Genomic DNA, 20,571 nt, shown 5'->3' with positions numbered 1-20,571 from the left:
GAGTGAAAACATTGGAATATAATTTTTTGGAACATAATTTTTAAACATAATCTTTAAACATAATTTAGATTCCCCATTATTTTACCTACCCCAGTGGGTAAAACAATTGGTAAATTCATTCAAGTAAGGGAATGAAAAATGCAAAAATATATATATATATTTCAGTCCAAGTGGACAAACAATGCTTTCCTCTCTGAAACAAGGTAATCAGATCATCTTCATTCCTTCTGACGGTTCAATAGAACTAAAATAAAGGAAGAAGAAAAGTAGGCCAATTGAGAAGATCACATTGTGACATCAGTAACACAATATGTTATAATTAGGTCCGCCAGTTAGAGCCATCCATAATGACAACATATAAATACACACACCTATATCTAAAATGGATGTTAGGGATGTTTAAGGAGTACGCAATAATTCAAAATTATAAACTAATTTGAGGAAATCAAATCATCTCAACGCCACTTATTTGAAAGGATTATTTTAGATTTCTAAAAAACCTAAGGTTAAGGAACAACATGTTCCAATAATCATACCTCATTACTAAGGAAGCTTCCACTACACAGGTAAGACCAATCACACATCCAACACTCACTGGACATGGAGGTCAAATAAACTGTAAGTATCAAGAATTGTAAGTGTAAAAACTACTGAATTCTCAAAACAGACAAATTAGACAGATACTATTCCCCTAAGTGCCAAGACATCTCTTCTTCCGAATTTAGACCTACCGGGGTCTTGGTATTTAGATCTAAAATATACCTTGACTCTAATTGACGGAGTTTACATATCCTGTCACCCCCTCTTTGTTTCACCTCTACTCTATCAATCACAAAGAACTTCAACAGATTACGATTGCTCCTATGGAATTCTTCAAAGTGTCTGGCAATCGGTGAGAGTTTGTCCTTGTTATGGATTGCCCTTAGGTGTTCCAACACGCGTTCTTTTGCTGTAAACATCGTGCTGCCCACATACTTCTTGGCACAGGGGCAAACCAAAACATAAATGCAAAAATCCGACAAACAAGTGAGACGTTTACCTATGTTTCTTTCAGTATCACTAATAGGATAATACACTTTTCTCACATTGGTACTAAACTTACATGCTTTGCATGACATGCATGTAAAGAATCCCTGTATGTCACTCTGTGTCCTGTTCGGGCTGATCACTTCATTTTTGCAAAGCTTGTCTTTAAGAGAATCAGATTTCCTATAGGTGATACTAGGCACTGGTCCTAACCTATTATCCAAAGTTGGTTCGGTAGACAGGATTTTCCAATGTTGATGTAAGCATTTACGCACTTCCCAGGAGTTAGAGTGATATGCAGCTATGTATCTTATAACTTCATCACTGCTATTTTCATCCTCTTTAACTTTTGGTGTCACCAGCTGCCCTTGCGTAAATTCATTCGCCTTTCTCAGTGCTTCCTCAATTACACTAGGGGTATAGCCTCTCTCTGCAAATTTCTGAGACATACATTTACTCTCCGCAATAAAATCCACATCCAAACTACAATTTCTCCGAGCCCGGAGAAACTCCCCATAAGGGATACTGCGGATCAAGGTTTTAGGGTGTCCGCTGCTTGCATACAGCAGAGTGTTCCCTGCAGTGGGTTTGCGGAAAAGCTTGGAAATCAGTCTGTCACCCAAAACCTGTAGGTGTAAGTCCAAGAATTCAATACTGTGACTGCTCACAGTTCCTTCAAATTGTAAGTTCATTTCATTCTGATTTAATGTGGAGATGAAATCTGTCGCTAATAGCTCAGACCCACCCCAGATGATAAAAAGATCATCGATATACCGCAGCCATAATTTCACATGGCTGTGGTATAGATGCTGTGTCTGAGACACCTGCCGCTCCCAGCACCCCATGAACAAATTGGCGAAGCTGGGAGCAAAGCAGGTGCCCATTGCTGTCCCTTGTTTTTGCCTAAACATAGTTCCGTCAAATATAAAAAAATTATTTTCTAGGCAAAAAGTCATCATTTGCACTAGCATCTCATTATGTCTAAGAAAAGAGACGGAGCGAGAGTTTAGAAATTGTTGACAGGCCTGTATACCTTGGGTGTGTCTAATTGAGGTGTACAGGCTACAAACTTCTAATGTCATTAACAGGTAGCCTTCTTTCCATTCAAAGTCCTTAATTAGACTTAGAACGTGTCTGCTATCTTTAATATAGGATGGTAACTTCTCTACATAAGGATGAAGAAAATAATCGATATATTTCGATGTTTTTTCTAATAAGGAGCCCATAGATGACACAATGGGCCTCCCAGGTGGATTAGCAGCATCCTTATGGAGTTTAGGTAGAAGGTACAAGATAGCAATTTTGGGATTACGATTAAGCAAAAAGGCATTCTCATCCCATTCTAGAATGCCAGTAGTCTGCCACAATTTTATCATCCCAAAATACGTCATATTAGATTCCTCAATGACACTGGGAGAAACCTGTTCATAGCAGTCACCACCTTGTAGCTGCCGAACTCCTTCCCTTATGTAGTCAACCATATTCAATATGACTACATTACCGCCTTTGTCCGACTGGCGAATTACAATGTTTGAGTCAGATTGCAAAGACGTTACTGCCTGTCGTTGTTCTCTTGTTAGATTATCGCTTTTCCAAACTCTTTTCTTAGCAAGTTTCTTTAAGTCATTGATAACCAGTGTCTCAAACGTATCTATCCCACAAACTGGTAAAGTAGGATTAAAAATAGATTTTGGTTTAAACTTATTGGGGCAGCTTAGATCGACCTTATAACCCAAAGACACAGCATCAATTGGTCCAAAGTCCACATTATCAACACTTTCCACTTCCAATTCCTTCAATGCAATCAACGCCTGTATCTCATTAATCGTTTCAATAGCTGGAATCTGATTACTTCCAGCTTTAACATGTGTATGAGTCTTAACTTTCAATTCATTCCATTTGTGTAGTCTGAGTTTCCTAGTAAAGTAAACTAAATCAATTCTCTCTTGGGGATAAGAAAATAAAGAGGTAGGACAGAAAGATAAACCAAACTGTAATACATCATGTTCCATAGCAGTAAGAGAACGTGAGGAGAGATTTACCACATTGCGGAAGTTCTTCATTTTCCGCGTTACTTTTGTCCCCTTGTTTCCACTCCCACTGGGGTTGCTATTTTTCTTCTTCCACCATCCACCTCTCCTGGATTGTTTGTGGATGATGTTATTTCTGTGGCTTTTCCTCTTCCTCTGCCTCGTCCTCGTGAGCCCCTTCCTCTGCCTCGTCCTCTGTCGATCTGCCATTTCGGTTGATTTGATGACAGGTTCATCAGTCGGAATTCCTCCCAAAAATGTATCGGTTTCTTTGATGTAATGGGTGCCGTGGTTTGCAAGGTTTGCGGAGTTCCATCTTCAGAGACATCACTCTCACTGATATCACTGTCAATTTCTCCACTAACTTGAACCATATCCAGATCTCCCTGAACGCCTTTCCATTTCAAGTTGTCATACTTCCGACTGAAAGTGAACACTCGACCGGACATATAGTCAATTTTATCCCGTAGAAATTTCCTTTCCTTCTTGGCAATAATTTCTTCCTCATGTTTGTTAATTTTCTTTGTTATGTCATCCAATTTACTTTTGAATAACTCTTCAGATTCCTCTTTCTGGATCTCATCTTTCAATTCCAATTATGTTTAAAGATTATGTTTAAAAATTATGTTCCAAAAAATTATGTTCCAATGTTTTCACTCGAAGGTAGGTCAGTAATATTTAATTCTGTGATAGGACAGGGAGCTGAATAGAAAATCCTTTCCCAAATCTTTTCCATCCTGTTTCCAGTGTGAGTCTTTAACCGTCAAATATCACCCACTTGGGTATGAGAGCAGTACTCTATCATGTGATTTGACATGGGTATATTTCTTTATGAAATTCCTTTATGAGAATCCGAGCATTGAATGTGCACAGAGCTCATAAAAGCTATGATGTTTCAATGTTACTCAGCTAATCGAGGACAATTTAATTTATTAATTCTCCTCTTATGCAGTATAAACACGCACAGAGATAATCAACGTGTGCAGGAATAGGAAGAAATGGGGTGTTTTCCTTTCCTTTTTGCAATGTAAACTGGTTGATAATATCCATGTATTATTTCTGATGAACAACACTATTTGGTGTTAAAGATTTCTATTTTGAAAGCTTTCAAGGCTCGATGTAACAGACCTTTGTTGTTAACATTATTACCCTCAATGTTTAATCAAAACTTTATTTGTCAGAGAATACTGCTCTAAGATGGCCGCCAATTTTCTGAGCCTAACTATCAAGATGACAGTCCGTTATTTATGTTGGTATGTTATACGTAACGTTGTGTTTTAAAAACAACCACTTGGTGAATGTCTTGTTTACCCGTGACCAAGGCGAGTGTATCGCTGAAACGCGTAGGGTATTTTCTGGCTTGAAGCTGATGAAAGAATAAACGAATATTTCACAGATTGACGTATGGACCTTGTGCGATAATTATTTCCTGACGGGAGTGCAACGGTACTTGTTAGTACTTGGTGAAAACGTATGGATGATTGTGGGCGTCTTCGGACCCACGGTTGCACCGGCGCTAAAAGTGTCCCGGGTTATCTGAAGAAGTGAAGGAGTGTGTACTATATATAGTATTTTGTTTATGTCTATGAACCTTATGCAAGTATTTCTAAAGCCCGTGGGCACACAGGAAGTAACTTGACAAAGGCAAACGCCGAAACGCGTCGTCCTTTATACGCTAGTGCACAATAAAGTTCTTGTGCCGTTTCCTGGTGTGCTGTCCCATTACTTGTGAAATTCTCACGGATTTTGGATTTTCTATATACAAGGTGGCGGCTGCTGCTACCGACGGCATCAACGTCGTAGGCAAGGGGACTGCTCTGGCAGCAAGCTGACGATATATATATATATATATATATATATATATATATATATATATATATATATATATATATATATATATATATATATATTATCTACTGGCGGTAGCAAGTAGATAGTTATAGTTAGGACCGAGTTCCCATAGGAAATCTGAAAATTCTATTTTGAATAACTTTGGCGCCGGTTGACTTATGTTCGTGAAATTTTCAAAACAAATGGGGCGCTCCGCTCAGCTCCTACCCTGAAAGTCTCGGGGTGATTCGTCAAGCGGGGGCTAAGAAAAAAGGGAGGTCCCAAAACGCATTTTCCCCATGCATTTTCCCATAGGACCTTTAGTCGAAGGTACAGCCCGAACGGCTGAACAGAATTACTTGAAATTTGGCAAAGAGGTAGTCCTCAGGTCAGGCATGTGCCTTTTGCATATATGGTGTAAATCCGTTCAGTAGTTCCTGAGAAAATAAAAAGTAAAATCATATACATATCTGGGCTGAGCCTAACCACACATCTCTTTATGAGATCTGATTGGCTGTCAGCACTTCATCCAAGAAGTGTTGGCAGCCATCTTGGGACCAATATACATGATAGCACCTCATTAAAAAGCATTGCAGTTAATAGAAGGTTTTAAGACTTTAGTTACATTATAAATCATTTGTTGATGGTACCATACTCATTTTAGGAATTGTGGTATGTTCTAAGGTGATTTTACCATGTGAAAAAGCCTTCTGCTGGGATATCATGAATCATCTTTGAGAGAAAATTATTTTCACATGCTTTTCCCACAGAGGTTTGGAAGGTGATCTATAAGCTAAACTGAGAGCATATTTTCTGTAAATTCACATTATCTTTCTCAGTCATGTGAGAATGAAGTCTGACATTCTCAGTAAAACATGTACATCCAACAAGGGCAGAGACTGTCAGTTGATTCCTTTGTGTTCTACTGCAGCTTCCCAGAGTGTTCCAAAGAACAGCTAGAGTGCTAACAATCTTACTTATGACAAAGGTATGGCACACCTGAAGCCATCTTGATTGGAATAAAGTGGTAACATTTAAAACATTTAATTTAAAAAGGAACAAAATGAGAGGGTTCATTTTGCCATAGAATGTATGATTAGTGCTGCAGAAAGAAACATTAGGGCACATTTTGAGTGACTTCTCAAATCCTCTTCTATTTCATTAAAGAATTCTGACATGCAGACTGAAACATGCACTTTCAATACCAGCAGCAGACTTCCCTGGTGAGCAGTAGCTTTACTACAGTGATCTAATGAGCAACTAGAGTGCTAACATTCTGAATTTATGGCAAATGTGTGACACATCTGAATGCCTTCTTCATTGAATCAAAGTCAAAAACGGACAGTATGCCTACTGAGGAGACTGCAGTAAATGAGGAAATTAGGAAACTTCATAACAAGTCTCCCAAGATGGGCACCAGAGACAAAAGAGCCCAAATGTAGCACAAATATCACCGAGATGTAGCCCAAGTATAGCCCAATGACAGAAATCCCAGAGTGCTTTAACCCCTTGTGTGCCCATGACGAGCTGGACTCGTCATGGGCCGTGGTTGCGCTGTGCCCATGACGAGTCCAGCTCGTCATGAACCCCGCCCGCCAATGCAACGCCCAGCACAGGGCGGGGAAAGGGCGAAGCACACAAGGGGTTAAAGAACAACTAGAGCGCTAACAGTCTTACTTATGACAAAGGTATGGCACACTTGAAGCCATCTTGATTGGAATAAAGTGGTAACATTTAAAACATTTAATTTGCAAAGGAACAAAATGAGGGGTTCATTTTGCCATAGAAATTATGATTAGTGCTGCAGAAAGAAAATTTAGGGCACATTTTGACTTCTCAAATACTCTTCTATTTCATTAAAAAGTTCTGACATGCAGACTGAAACATGCACTTTGAATACCAGCAGCAGACTTCCCTGGTGAGCAGTAGCTTTGCTACAGTGATCTAATGAGGAACTAGAGTGCTACCATTCAGAATTTATGGCAAATGTGTCACATCTGAATGCCTTCTTGATGGAACCAAAGTAAACAAGCATTGCAAATGCAATAGGTCTCGCCCTCGTTTAAGTTAAAGCAATTCTGTTTGTAATTAGGTGGCTTTTTAGCTTTGCTTTTATTAGTGTTTTTCAAAATTTCATGTACATAACATGCATATATGTATATGTATGCATGCATTTATATTTGTATTTATATAGATATGCAGATTATATATATGTTTATATATGTATGTATATATATATATATACACATACATATATATAAATGCATATGCATATATGTGCATATGTGTGCGTGTAGAGAGAGGTAGAGAGAGGTAGAGAGGTAGAGGTGTAGAGGTACAGACGTAGAGGTAGAGAGGTAGAGGTAGAGAGGTAGAGAGTAGTAGAGAGAGAGGTAGAGAAAGGTAGGGAGGTAGAGAGTAGAGGATGAGTAATAGAGAGTAGAGAGAGAGTAGTAGAGAGTAGTAGAGAGAGTAGCAGAGAGTGAGTAGGAGAGAGTAGTAGAGTGAGTAGTAGAGAGTGAGTAGTAGAGAGTAGTAGAGAGTGAGAAGTAGAGAGTAGTAGAGAGTAGTAGAGAGTGAGTAGTAGAGAGAATAGTAGAGAGTATTAGAGAGTGAGTAGTAGAGAGTAGTAGAGAGTGAGTATTAGAGAGTGAGTAGTAGAGAGTAGTAGAGAGTGAGTAGTGGAGACTGAGTAGCAGAGAGAGAGTAGTAGAGAATGTGTAGTAGAGAATGGGTAGTAGAATGAGTAGTAGAGAGTAGTAGGGAGAGTAGTAGAGAGTGAGTAATAGAGAGTAGTAGAGAGTGAGTAGTATAGAGTAGTAGAGAGTAGTAGAGAGAGAGTAGTAGAGAGTGAGTAGTAGAGAGTGAGTAGTAGAGAGTGAGTAGTAGAGAGAGAGTAGTAGAGAGTGAGTAGTAGAGAGTAGTAGAGAGTAAGTAGTAGAGAGTAGTACAGAGTGAGTAGTAGAGAGTGATTAGTAGAGAGTAGTGGAGTAGTAGAGAGTGAGTAGTAGAGAGTGAGTATTAGAGTGAGTAGTAGGGAGTAATAGAGAGTGAGTAGTAGAGTGAGTAGTAGAGTGAGAAGTAGAGAGCAAGTAGTAGAGAGTGTGTAGTAGAGAGAGAGTAGTAGAGAGTAAGTAGTAGAGAGTGAGTAGTAGAGAGAGTAGTAGAGAGTAGTAGAGTAGTAGAGAGTGAGTAGTAGAGAGTGAGTAGTAGAGAGTAGTAGAGAGTAAGTAGCAGAGAGAGTAGTAGAGAGTAGTAGAGTGAGTAGTAGAGAGTGAGTAGTAGAGAGAGAGTAGTAGAGAGTGAGTAGTAGAGAGTAGTAGAGTGAGTAGTGGAGAGTAGTAGAAAGTGAGTAGTAGAGAGAGTAGTAGAGTGAGTAGTTGAGAGTGAGTAGTAGAGAGTGAGTAGTAGAGAGTAGTAGAGTAGTAGAGAGTGAGTAGTAGAGAGTGAGTAGTAGAGAGTAGTAGAGTGAGTAGTAGAGAGGGAGTAGTAGAGAGAGAGTAGTAGAGAGTGAGTAGTAGAGTAGTAGAGAGTGAGTGGTAGAGAGTAGTAGAGAGTAGTAGAGAGTGACTAGTAGAGAGTGAGTAGTAGAGAGTAGTAGTAGAGAGTAGTAGAGTACTAGAGAGTAGTAGAAAGTGAGTAGTAGAGAGTGAGTAGTAGAAAGTAGTAGCGAGTGAGTAGTAGAGAGTGAGTAGTTTAATTTAAAAGGAACACAATGAGGAGGTTCATTTTGCCATAGAAATTATGATTAGTGAGTAAAAAAGAAAAATTAGGGCACATTTTGAGTGACTTCTCAAATCCTCTTCTATTTCATTAAAAAATTCAGCCATGCAGACTGAAACATGCACTTTCAATACCAGCAGCAGACTTCCCTGGTGAGCAGTAGCTTTACTACAGTGATCTAATGAGCAACTAGAGTGCTACCATTCAGAATTTATGGAAAATGTGTGACACATCTGAATGCCTTCTTGATGGAATCAAAGTAAACAAGCATTGAAAATGCAATAGGTCTCGCCCTCGTTTAAGTTAAAGCAATTCTGTTTGTAATTAGGTGGCTTTTTAGCTTTGCTTGTATTAAAGTTTTTCAAACTTTCATATACATACCATGCATATGTATGCATATATGTATATGTATATGTTTGCATGGATTTATATTTATATAGATATGCAGATTATATTTATATGTTTATATATGTATATATATATATATATATATATATATATATATATATATATATATATATATACACATACATATATATAAATGCATATGCATATATATGCATATATATATGTGCATATGTGTGCATGTACAGAGAGGTAGAGAGGTAGAGGTGTATAGGTAGAGGTGTAGAGGTAGAGAGGTAGAGGAAGAGAGGTAGAGAGTAGTAGAGAGAGAGGTAGAGAGCGAGTAATAGAGAGTAGAGAGTGAGTAGTAGAGAGTAGTAGAGAAAGTATCAGAGAGTGAATAGTAGAGAGTAGTAGAGTGAGTAGTAGAGAGTGAGTAGTAGAGAGTGAGTATTAGAGAGTGAGTAGTTGAGAGTAGTAGAGAGTGAGTAGTAGAGTGAGTAGTAGAAAGTAGTAGAGAGTGAGTAGTAGAGAGGAGAGTGAGTAGTAGAGAGTAAGTAGTAGAAAGTGAGTAGTAGAGAGTAGTAGAGAGTGAGTAGTAGAGAGTGGTAGAGAGAGTAGTAGAGAGTGAGTAGTAGAGAGTGAGTAGTAGAGAGAGAGTAGTAGAGAGTAGTAGAGTAGTAGAGCGTGAGTAGTGGAAAGTGAGTAGTAGAGAGTGAGTATTAGAGTGAGTACTAGAGAGTAGTAGAGAGCGAGTACCAGAGAGCAAGTAGTAGAGAGTGTGTAGTAGAGAGTGAGTAGTAGAGAGTGAGTAGTAGAGAGAGTAGTAGAGAGTGAGAAGTAGAGAGAGTAGTAGAGTAGTAGAGAGTGAGTAGTAGAGTGAGTAGTAGAGAATAGTTGAGAGCGAGTAGTAGAGAATCAGTAGTGGAGACTGAGCAATAGAGAGTAGTAGAGAGTGAGTAGTAGAGAGTGAGTAGTACAGAGTGAGTAGTAGAGAGTAGTATAGAGTGAGTAGTATAGAGTAGTAGAGTGAGTAGTAGAGAGTGAGTAGTAGAGAGAGAGTAGTAGAGAGTGAGTAGTAGAGTAGTAGAGAGTGAGTGGTAGAGAGTAGGAGAGAGTACTTGACCTACCCTTACCACCAAGTCCGGAAGGTAGCGTCAATGGCACAGAGGAAGGACTTATGCATCCGGTCGTGTCACGTGACATAGGGTCGAATTTCGTCAGTACAGCTTGAGCGTTCTGACTAAAAGGTGACAGACATCATCGGATGGGAAAAACGCACTATACATGTTAAAATAGTGCGTGGGAAGAGAATTATTATTAAATCCCCGTATTGTAACTGACGTAATGTTAACGTCTGTTAGCTTTGTAGTATCGAAAAATGTGTCGGACATTTTGGAATGGGATCTCGGAAACAATGAAATAATATATGGCCAGTGAAGGTCTAAAATGAAACGAGTGCATGGTTTAATCTAAAACATTCATCATTGGATAGGTGTCGACAGGAGGGGTAAGTGGTCCCAACCGGATCGAATATGAGCTCAGATGAAGTTCAGCACTGAAGAGTAAATCAGGGCAGTGGGTCATCTAGTTATCGGACACTCTACAGGACTGAAGCCCTATATGGTTTGTTATAGGATACAGACTAATTAAAGTTTGATTGTCCCCCAAGGGATGTCATCGTTAAGACCCTCAATATCGGAGGACAAGCGGTGTATCCATCTCTGTTCTTTCGTAAAGAGACTCTGCTTGGAAAAATGGGGGTTGGCTTCTAAAATCAGCCATTTCACCGAGTCTGGCGAGTGTCTTTTTTCCAGAAAATGTACAGAACCAATCCACGCCAATCCACACCAGCCAGTTTCACCGCAATGGAAAGGCTGGCTGTAGCCAGCATCGTTATTTGGCAGACGGTGCCTGCTAGGCACGGCCACCACACGGCTGGCAGTGGCTGGCCTTCCGCCATCGTAATGACCCCCTATATATTTTACAACTGTATTGTTGAAAACAATATTAACAACAAAGCTATTCATAACAATGATATTACTACCTAAAAAAAGATACTCTTGACAGGGATATTTATGCATTACAGTATTTTTGTATCACAATAGTTTTTTACTGGTATTCTGTCTCCAGATAGAACAAACTCGATGTTTTGTCCAAACATCATGTTACTGATTTACCTGGGAATTTTGATAGTGGGCATGAGTGTCCATGTCTGTTCAGAAGTGAACTATGCAGCTTCAATTCTCGCGTTAATGTGCCAGTAATTATGAACAATATTCTGATAGAAACCACAGATGCATCATGTCCAGATTGTTTGACAACTCCTATGTGTAAATATCAGCCTAGAAGTGGATATGTACTCTGTCTTCCGGGCTTTGGTCAATGCCCTCTTTGTCATTAACGATGAGAGCTTTGTTACACTTTTACTGAGAAAGTGACGAACATTTAATTTGGATCGATTTTTAATGCCTAAAACCATAATTTTTATTTGAGTGGTGGGGTTTCAGATATTTGAAACATTTCTGTATTTGGTAACAGTGGCAGGTAGCATATGTGAGCTACTTGGACTCATACCTATGCAGTTGTCCTTTATTGCAACTGAAGCCAGCGAGAAACTAGGGAAAAGGGCGGACCTTTTTAAAGCTTACAAAATAAATTGTATCATTCATTCTGGTACTTTTAATTCAACCAAATAACTGTGATCTGAAGATTTCTGAGGACAGCCCAGTACTCACAAACATGTCCCCAATAGGATAACATTATCCACAGACGCCCATGGTATTTGAATTGTAGCACTGTACAATGTAATTACTATAAAATGTATTGCAGTTGTATCTCAGACCCAAACTAAAATTAAGACATTCTGTTTTTTGTGCTGTTTCTTGTTTTATTTGCCCCACATTTCCTATATATAAATAAAGGCTGAGGGAGAGGAGTTGGCCTAATGGCTAGGGCGGTCGACCTCGAATCTGGGGAACTGGGTTTGAGTCTCGGCAATGACGCTGAACATCCTGTGATTCTGGGCAAATCACTTAGAGTCAGATCTAGGTAAAAGCAATTTTACGAGTCCTTAATAGTGAATTTTAGGAAATCGCTATTAAAGATTCGCAAAATGCCATGTAGGTAGGAATCGCAATATTTTTTGCGATTCCTTAATATTCCTTAATTGTGACTTGCAAATTGCGATTCGCAAACAAGGAATGCATTCCCATTCATTCCTATGGGCCAAGAGGCCCATAGGAATGAATGGGAATTGCGCACGCAAATTGAGAGTACCCAATAGGTACTCGCAAATTGCATGCGCAGTTTCAAGTGTGCAAGGGTTCCAGAGGGACATCCTGCTGCACCCCTGAAATGTGCATGTGTGCACATGTGGCACACGTACATGCCCTAAGGGCATCAATGTGTGCCACATGGCACTTTTAAAAAAGCAAAAAAGTGCTTTTTTAAAGGAAATCGCAAATTACCACCAACTTGAAGTTGGTGGTAATTTACGGGTACTTAAGGCCAAATGGCACTTTCTTTTGTGCTTGTTACATTGCATTTAAGGAATCGCAATTTGCGATTCCTTAAATGCAATCGCAAAATAGCGAATCACAAATTTTGAGATTACTTATTTTGTGAGGGGTTTTTGTGTGCTACATTGCACACTGCTAATTTGCGTTCGCAAACTCTGACATTCTGAAAATTTCCACTTTTGCGATCGCAAATTGGCTTCCTACATCTGGCCCCTAATCTCCCCGTGCCCAACAAAATGAATGTGTCCTCATGTAATGCAACTGGTGCTAGGTAAAGCGCTCTGATACCCGAATCGGGTCAAGTTCGCGCTATAAAAAACTCTGTTAAAAAAAGTCTGAGTCGTTTTTACAAGATATATCTTTGAATGAACATTGGGTTTTTATGTGTTATATTCTGTCATACTGCATCCAATTTTGCAACCTGCTGTTATCTTTGAAGCGGCCTCGACTGCTGAATCAACCTAACTGTGAAAAAACAAGCGGGAAAGGATGTGGCCTTACGGCCAGAATTGCCGAATTTGGTACTGGGGAATCAGGTTTGAGTCTCGACTCAACATCCTGTAATTTTGGGCACATCACTTAAACTCCGTGTCTACCAAAAATGAATGTGTCCCTGTGTAATGTAATTGGTGCTCATCATGTAAAGCGCTGCAATACCTTCAGGTCGTGTTCGTACTATATAAAACTGCAAAAAGAAAGTATAGATGAGGTGTAACTTGTTTATTCAGTTGGCATGTAATAGTACTTGAGGCCCTGAAATATGAGTGGTAAAAGACAGTATCTTTCATAAATACTGGCATGTATCAAATAGCTGACGCGCCACCCTTTCCTCGTGCTATTTTTTAACTGAAATAAGTAGTCAACTTAGGCTCTGAGTTTTTTTACAGTTGTGCAGAGACTTGGAACCACAAAATACTTAAATTGTGAGTGAGAAAAGATTGGTCCTCAACAGTATAGTCCATAAAACTAATGTAGACAGTAGTACAATCTGTAAGACAGCGTCTCTATGAAAGCAATGCAAAACAAATTATTCATTACTTTACTGTGGAATGCTACAGCAGAAATATATTATTGTGTAGTACGCGGAAACTGAACATTAACAATCATATCACAAAATACTACTTCACTTGTATTTGGTGAGAAATAAGTCAAAATGGCCACAACATGACCAGAACATGAATAGTTAGCTAGTAGTCGTTATATCCAATAATAAGATAAGAATAATATTAAGATGCATGTTGATTTCCTGTGATTCCAACTCTAGGATTTGCCAGTTCTTGGAGCAACCATAAAATATCACCCACCATTCTCATAATGCTGCGTGCACCAGTACTGTCCTGGGTGGCTTCTTGACCCCCTCCCAAACACACACCTCAGGCATGCATTATTCAACCAACAACTGGGTGACTTGGAGTATTTCCTTGGTGTCCCCTATCCCTGTCCTTTGTTGGACAGACATTTAAATCGTGTGTCCGCTGACGTGTATTCTGAGAGAAAAATGTCTGCCCTCGGCATCAAAGACCCTAGGTAAGGGGAGCATGACAGAAGAAATTAAACTACAATACATCTGCAATAGTCGATGAGCATTGCACGCTGTCATCTGAGAAAATGTATTAACCAATTTAAGACGTTGTCAATCAATCAATCAATCAGGGAAATTATAAGTGAGCTACTCACCCTTGAGGGTCTCAAGGCACTAGGGGAGAGTTCCGGTCAGTCGAAGAGCCAGGTCTTCAAGGGTCTTCCTGAAGATTTGTAGGGTTGGGGTGCATCTGATGTTCTTTGGCAGCCCGTTCCACGTCTTGGCCATGATGTAGGAGAAGGTTCTTCCATTCGTTCTTCCTCTGCGGATGCGCAGGGTTAAGCGAGGGTTGTTGCATTAGACCTGCAAAGTCTCTGTCTATTCTAAACTATATCAGGATCATCTGACAGTAGGACAAACCCTTCATAAGGGTGATCTATCCTATACTCATTGAAGCTTTTGGTACAGTGACATAAGGTCCATAAGCTCATTGGAGTTTGACCACATGCATGTCACGATAACTGAAAACGCCCATGGCCCTCTTCTCGATGTTAATAGGGCGGAGCAGGAATACACAAGTTTCTGAATAAGCCTATGTGCATTATAAACAAAAGGCACCATAATAAAATACTAGTAAATTGTATAAAATGAAGCCCTTTTTTCCTGTTTTGAGTGTCCGCTTTGCAAACTCGGCTATCACCAGGTTGTTGAGCAGCAAATGGGCATATGTATGATGTTTAATAAAATCAGGAGAGGACTTTCAAATGATCTCGAATGAGAGTGAATAGAGTACAAGAGTGGAAAACCACAAGAAATGCAATTGTGCAAGCGCGTTAATTTCCTTGTTGGCAAGTTAGCCCCAGAGGAGGTAATGTGATTGATGGCTGCATTATTGATAATGGTATGGAGACCAATACTGGCCAAATGATAGAGAACTATGTGAGTCTAAAGCATCAGTACTATGGGCCCAAAATGATGCCTCACTTTATCCAAGTTACAGGCTTTTTCGTGGCCCGGACTATCTGCTTATAGTGATGGCAATGATTGCACATGTTCCGTGTTCTTTGTCTTCTTTTTCTCATGATGCACAATGACAGGCTATCACATATAGGAATAGTGATATCCTATTGAATCTCAAGGTGCTTCTGTCCTAGATTAATTTCAGAAGACGTGTTGTGGAAGGGTGTTTAAACATGGATAAGGTAGTACAGGCTCGTTTGTTCTCCAGGATATTGTCCAGATGATGGAGCTTGAAGTGAGAAGTGCCATGTCCTATTAAATATCAGTTTGAACTTTGTGAGGCGCATGTAATTAACAGTAGCTCTCTGCAGAGACTGAAACGGAGCATATGGAGTGTCGTTAGGGCCAGAAATATGAATTGCTGATCACAAAAAATTGGTCACTATTTGTGACCAGTTTTCTTTCAAGCCAAAAAGAATTTGTATATACCGACTTCCGTATTAATATGTTGGTTCATAAAATTCTGATTTGTAATGGGTCGTAATCCCACCTAACTCATGACTGTTGAGGTCGGTCACAAATTCTGACTCACTTTGACTGGTGGCCATCAGAGGGATGGTGGTCTACAGATGATCATGTCTGTGATCACCTTTCAAAAAAGCCAATTTTTACCTTTTTTAATTCAGTCTCATTGTTTGTAGGAAACAGATCTGCGTTTAAACAAGAACTTTTTTTAAAAAAAGTTTGCGAGTTGGCAGTGGTCCCCTTGATGTGGGAGTCAGATGGATTTTGATTCCAAAATATTGATACGTCATGTCAATTCTGTAGTCGGAAGAAGCACCTACAATATGCTCCTTCTGTTATATTCCATATAAGTACCCTATGTAGGTGCAGGTAACACTGCAACCTTTCACCGATATCCTTCCCTACATTACATACATAACGGTTCATAGGGACTGACCCTTTACCTAGATAAGACACTGCATTCAGAACACAGGTTTTTCCCTAGATCGCAACTAATACATTATGCATCAGGCTTCTTGGAAGCACAGCAGGACTGACAGCAAATCGAACATCTCCTGTATAATATCTCTGTATAAAGTTCAGGCCCGACGTCATCCTTTAGGCCGATACAGTAACACAGCAAGGTAGGACCACTAGGGAGACCTGTGGGTATATATACATCATGTCTTGCTTAGAAAGTCAGAGGAGACCGTGACTTCCTGACTGACGCACTGAGATTCCTGCATGCAGACACAATAGCTCGCAGTGGTCTAACATCCCTCGCAGGGTGTCCAACTCGAGACCAGGACGGGGTCCCATATTCTCTCACTTCTCAGGTAATGGGGTTGACTAGATCCTAGAGGGATTCTTGGCATAACACCTGCATAGATGCTAGGTACACTTAGTTACATCTAGTTAGGGAGGCATCATATGAGTATGCACTTTTATGATGTGTTTTATATACTTATATGTATTCATGATTATTGCAAAATGTTAGAACTGTACCATCCCTTTACTTTCGTAGTACTGCTAATCATATATCTCTGCTATTGTCTAATGGTTGTTACAGCTCATTTATTGTACACTCGAATAACAACTGTTCAATCCATTCTTATTGAAATGCCCAAACTGTTTATTGTGTGTATCTCTGAGACCAACTAAGTGAGCACAAGTGACTGAGCCAAAGGTATATATTGTTTCCACGATCCTGAGGGATTAGGGCTGTCATGTTCTGAGGTTGGCAAAAACGATTCTCTCCCCGCTAGGAGGAGATTCTAGTGGCACTGTGAGCCAGCTGATACAGACAGGCTAACATATCCGGTGGGGTGCTCAGAACCAGTCTGCCACCAATCCCACAGTTTATGTTATCCAAACGCACAGATCCTGTATAGGTAATATAGGAACTACACAACACGGCACCCAACATTGGTTGGGTACTTATTTAACAGTAGAATTTGAGTAGTTCAGTCGTGCTATTCTCAGAGACCCCCTACTCACGAAACACCATAGCCGTCTGCAGTGGGGGGCACAAACTCCGCCACAGCTGATAGCAGAAAAATTCTATTCATTTTCTGTTGGTTAATCAAGCTTGAAGGACATAGTGTTCCTAAAAATTGAGCATAAAACCTTATCTTGGTCACCTTGAAAATCTATTTTTCAGTGTTCTAAGAACAATGACTAACCCAGTCTTAGACCCACTACAACAAGCACTCCCCCTCACAGATGAGAAGGAAGATGCGGGGGCAATACAAATTGCACCAAACTTTAGAAATACAGTCACCCTGAGACTGCTAGAACATGGATTATCATCTAGGGGTGGCGTAGTAGTCTTCGTGATTGAGGCACATGAATCAAACAAAACAGAGGTATTCTATTTGTGGGTTACATTCCCAGCGGCAAATGCCAGAACAAAGACATTTCACTCATACACAGAAGGAGATGCACCAGAGGAATATTGTCCATTCCAGGACATAGAAGTTCCGCTCACATACCAGGAACACATATACTGGTTTAAAGGCACCCTACCTCATATAAGAAGAAGAGTAAGACTCGGCCCGCTCAGAGGAGAGGTGGAATCATGGCCGATATTAGCGGCCTACACACCACATCCTGACATTGATACAATGCCAGTAGCAGACTTACTCATACATACTGACTCATACAACATAAAGATTTATTTAAAATAGATAGAAACATGACGCAATTCGACATGATGACGTTTTTACGGTCCAACCAGCCGTAGTTGCAACAAATGGAACTCAATCTCAGGGTACAGCAACTAAAATCACACCACAAACATTACATGCAGTGATGGCAAAATGCCCGAATACTCCCCCGTATAGAAAACACAGAATGCTAACAATCTGCTTGCCCATGGGGATAACACCACAAGTAGAGGATTGTACCACTTAGGGTACAGTCTTTGCTGCCATTTATACCAGGACACATGGTATTCCTTCATTAGTGGTGATACCAGATATATTAAGACAGATACAAAATGATTACAGAGAAGAGCCTGCTCTGAACTTAGGGATGAAGTTACTAGGTAACTATGTCCCGGTATCAGCCATAATCTTAGCTAATATTAAAGGGGAAGCAGCTTCAGTGGCTATCTGCCAACGCCCAAGGGAGTTCAGTCCTTCAGAACAGGAACACGAACTACCTAAAATAATTGAAACTGCGTGTGAAGAATTAGGCAGAGACAGTTTGGGTGGGAAAGCTTTAAAACTACAACTGAGGGGCAGTTCTGAAAATGGCACTTCCAAGTAGACACCTGCTTCAACTTAAAAGAAGTGGGATAATAAAAAATAAAAAACACCTAAATGAAATAGATCTCAATCCCGAGGCAGATCTCCTCCACAGGAGCCCTCCGAAAAGAGGTATACTCTCAGTATTCGAGATAATATTAGGAAACCTGACAGGTATCAGGATACTGAAAAACGTTCCTCTCGTTCCTTTCAGGGTTCATCAAAAAACTCTGAGAGGTAAGGACGATCAGAAAGACATAAGAGGGTACAAAGTCCAGAGACAAGCAGCACGCTCAGGAATACCCTTCTAAAAAGAAGAAAAGCCAAAGCAAAAGCCACAGTTCAAAAAGAAGGAGCTTGCAGGTTGAAAGATCAGACATGCCCAGAATTCTGAGGACTTAACTACTGAATGGGGAATAGGCTCTTACGATGCTAGACAGTGCGGCAGAAGTAACAATAGCTCGCCAGAACCTGATGGAATTTCTGGTGATAGCGGACTTGAATAATTATATCACAGTTGAAACACCCAATACTAGGGTAAGTGTCCTGCATAAGGTATATGAAATAAGACTCCATATGGTCGGGGACAGATGTAGAACTCTAGGTCTCTTTTGGGAGAACCTTATATTTGGCAATGACATTTTATTAGCTGAATGAGATTGGCCGCCATCATTCGTCAAGGATTGTCCTAAAGGAGAAACGGTAATTCTACCAGCATTCTCAGACCATGTTCCCAGGCACTTGCAACACACATATGCGCAGGAGTGGATGGTAGCCCGAGCCCCAGCATTCTACAAAAACCATGTTGGATGGGATGAGGATTCAGCCCAACACATAATTCATTTAAAAAATGCTCCAACTGCACAGAAGCTGTCTCCAATACAGCAAGAAGCTAAAAAACAGGCCAGGGAGATCTTACATCAACTTGAATACCAAGGGGTGATTGAAAATTGCACCTCATCAATGAATAAGCCTTTATTTCCCGTCATGAAACCTGACAATTCATATCATCTAGTTTTAGATTACACTTGCACAAAGACATTTGCAGTCCAAAATGCACACAGTGCCTCATTAATGAATAACATTGTGCGGAAAAAATGCAAAACAACACTTGATATCTCAAATGGATTTTTATGCTAAAATATAGTGCCTGAAAGCAGGAATCTAACAGCATTCTCAGCGCTAGGGTCACAGCTTCAATTTTGTCGGCTCCCACAGGGGTATAAGAACAGCCCAGGGATGTTTTGAGCCAGAGTAACTGAGTTACTTCAAAAAATGGATAAAGAGGCATTGTCCTATGTGGATGATATTTATCTGATGGACGATGACTTAGAGAACACTTGAACAGAGTGAATACCATAATTTGGAGATTTTCATCTGAGGGCTACAAATTCAACTTTAAAAAATCAAAAATCGCCCACCTCAGTGTCCTGTTTTTAGGATATGAGCTTTCAAGTGAAGGGAAAAGCCTGGCAGCCAATTATTTAGAAAAATGCGTGCTGCTCCAACCTCCAAAATCATTAAAAAATCTACAATCAATCCTGGGATTCTGAAATTTTGGTAGAACATACATTATAGATTATGCAGAAAGAGTAAAACCTTTCAACAACTTAATAAAACCTGATTTTTCAGTGCAGTGAAACATTGGACACAGGAGCACACAAATACACTTTGTTCCTTACAAGCTGACATGATAGCTTCCAAACACTTACAGACACGTGTAAACGTATGCAAACTGGTGATCCGTATAATTGCAGGTCAATCTGGGTACACCTGTCTGACAGACAAAGAAAGTGAAACAGTACCGATTGCATACAAATCACATTTGTACACAAATGCTGAGATGCGCTTTGCATCTACAGCTGTAGTGAGAGAAAGAGCCCTGGCTCAAGGGAAGCATATAATAGTTGTGACCCAAGTTCCTGCGTTAGACACTGCAACAAAGGCAAGCGCTCCTAACGCTAAAGCCTTACATCCAAGATGGATACAATGGGCTAATTCTCTCACTGTAACAGATGTAGAATATAGGTACGACCCAAACTTAAAGACGCAAGCAGTCCTGCAATACGAACAAGAATATCCTCTACCAAATGAAATAATGCCTCTAGATCAGTATGAATACATTTTTTACACTGATGGTTCTGCGCAATCGGTAATAGGAAGTAAGCAACAGTATAGAGCGGCATGTGCAATCGTAAAGGTCGCATGCGGGATGGAAAGTTCCATCCAAGTTGCACGAAAATGCAATCTCTAGGAGACTGCATGGCACAGTTGGCAGAGTTAAAAGCCTTGGTACTGGCACTGGTAAATACGGATCAAGAATTCCCCACACTAATTGTGTGCAATTCGTTTTACTGTGTGCA

Source organism: Triturus cristatus, chromosome 4_1, assembly GCF_964204655.1.
Source record: "Triturus cristatus chromosome 4_1, aTriCri1.1, whole genome shotgun sequence".
Lineage (NCBI taxonomy): Eukaryota > Metazoa > Chordata > Amphibia > Caudata > Salamandridae > Triturus > Triturus cristatus.
The sequence above is the reverse complement of the archived record's forward strand: the minus strand, read 5'-3'. Positions refer to the sequence as shown.